The sequence below is a fragment of the Lucilia cuprina genome, chromosome 6 (assembly GCF_022045245.1).
Source record: "Lucilia cuprina isolate Lc7/37 chromosome 6, ASM2204524v1, whole genome shotgun sequence".
Classification (NCBI taxonomy): Eukaryota; Metazoa; Arthropoda; class Insecta; order Diptera; family Calliphoridae; genus Lucilia; species Lucilia cuprina.
In genome coordinates this window covers 58,467,708-58,470,531 of record NC_060954.1, presented here as the reverse complement: position 1 = coordinate 58,470,531, position 2,824 = coordinate 58,467,708, and positions in this window count along the sequence as shown.

The following is a 2,824-nucleotide window of genomic DNA, read 5'->3' as shown; positions in this document are numbered from 1 at the left end:
CTGAACTAGAACTGAACTAGAACTGAACTAGAACTGAACTAGAACTGAACTAGAACTGAACTAGAACTGAACTAGAACTGAACAAGAACTGAATTAGAACTGAACTAGTACTGAACAACTTGTTCCAGAAGAAATAAAGTAATGGCAACATCACTTCTTCCATAGATACAAAGATCTGAAGTGAATTTGCTTCTAAAACTATGTTTTTTGTGCGGATTTAGCCATTATCGTTTGGTACACGCATTACTTTTGCTCCAAGGATGAACCCCATTCGTATTTAATACAAAACTTTAATAAATCATACATTCACTTTAAAAAAATACAGTTACAAGATATTCCAAAAATGCAATTTTTCCAGTTACTTACATTTGTTATATTTCTCAATTCACTTCATTTGTTGTTAGTTTCACTTAATAAAAAGTTTCTTTGGCATCCTTAAGATATGCAGTAAAACGCAATTACTTAAGGCGCCTTAAGATATCGATGATTTTCTAAAACAATTTACAAAACCTAATTAAGCATTTATAGTAAAAGTTAAACAAAGTAAATAATAAAGAAAAATAAAACAAATTTCTAATATAAACAAACAAGAAAAATAGCAAACATTTTTACAGTTTAAGTGTAAAAGGATATACATATATGTATATATAGCGATATTTGTTCAAAGCAAATCTAAATAAAACCTAAATAGATGATTATAGTATGTCATCAAGAAAACAATATCAACAAAAACTGACATTTTCTTTAACTAAAATGATGAATGGATAGATTGTTTATCGTAACGATTCTTCTGAGGCAATAATTTGAAAAACAACATAAGTTATTCCAAGGATTCATTTCAATCATTCTACTCAGCTTAGAAAATATTAAAGGACATTGATTTTCACATAAAAAATTCAACTCTTAACTTTTAGAAAATATTTTTTAAAAGTTGGTTACAAGACTTCTTAAGTTGTAAGGCATTAGGCTGTACTTGTTAAGAAAATATAAGTTGCCAAAAAATATGTTTTAAATTGTAATATTTTATGGCGTCTATAAGTATGCTGCATAAACTAAAGTGTCAACTTATTTAGCATAAAAATATACTAAACTAAAAACAAAGGCTAAAATATTAAAGAAAAATAATTTATATAAAAAACTTAAAAACTTCAAGAATTTGTATGAAAAAAATTTTAAATTTTTGAAATTCCTTTATATTAGAATATTTGCAACTTGTGGTTTTAGAAAATATTTCAATATGTATTTTCCCCAGTTAAAATATTAAGTAAATAACAAACTCTTTAAACAAACCTACATGCACACATTCACTTCAAATTATATTTTATAAAACCAGTCAAAGAAGTGAGATACAAAAATTTTCAAAAAAAACTTTTAATATAAAAATAACTTATTCATAAAAATGTTGGAATTTTTATTGCTATCTTCCTTAGCCAGCCTCTCAACTACTCACAACACATTTGGCTTTATATTTTTAAAATTATATTACATACTTTGAGGCTTCACGGTTTAAGGTATTGCAAACAACTAGAGCGTGTAATGGCAGAAGTAAACGATTATTTTTAGATTTTCTTTAAGTTATAAAAATCTACTTAACATGTTAATACAACTGATGGCACCAATTTTTTTTATTTAAAAAGAAATTTACACATTCATTAAATATTAAAGTAAACTTTTAGGCTTAAAAACAAATAAATACTAATTTTTTCAAAAGCTTTACATAAATTTTAACTTTAATTTTTCACATAATTCAGTAATTTTCTTCAGTTAAATTCAAATTTCTTTTATTTTTTTCTTTTTTCCATTTCAATTATTCACATTTAATTCTTTTAGATTTTAAACAAATTTCAACCAACAACACGACGACCGTTTTATTTAAGAGTTCAACTAGAACTGTTTTCTTTATATACGACTACAAAAAGAGCACAAATTTTTAAATATACTGCAGTAACTGTTTTGTGAAATTCACCACTAGTAATTCCTTTTTCATTTGTTCTCATTTACTTATTTCCTTAAAATTTATTACTCTCTACACGTTGTAAGTTGTAAAGTTTTATTTGTAATGTTTTTTTACCTTTGTGTGTTTACATATTACTTAGGCAAACATACATACATACATAAATACGTACATTTCTATAGTTATTTACCTGTATAAATTTTTGTAAGTATGTGATATTTGTATGTGCATATGTATATACGTATATACATTGTACATTTATACAGTGACATATATATTTTTGTTTATGAGTCTTTTTATGCATGTAAAGCAACAATTTAGCTTTAAAAATTGTTTGTATGTATATGACACACAAAGTTTTACAAACACATTTACATGTTATTTTACACACATACCCATATGAAGTAATATTTGCCAAAGATAACACAATGGGTCGTTGTAAATATAAAATTTTATAATACATTTTTACAGCAAAACGCTTTTCACAAAGAACTGACTTAGAACTAAACTGGAACTGAACTAGAACTGAATTAGAATTAAACTAGAACTGAACTAGAATTAAACTACAACTGAACTAGAACTGAACTAGAACTGAACTAGAACTGAACTAGAACTGAACTAGAACTGAACTAGAACTGAACTAGAACTGAACTAGAACTGAACTAGAACTGAACTAGAACTGAACTAGAACTGAACTACAACTGAACTACAACTGAACTACAACTGAACTAGAACTGAACTAGAACTGAAAAAGAACTGAAATAGAACTGAACTAGAACTGAACTAGAACTGAACTAGAACTGAACTAGAACTGAACTAGAACTGAACTAGGACTGAACTAGAACTGAACTAGAACTAGAACTGAACTAG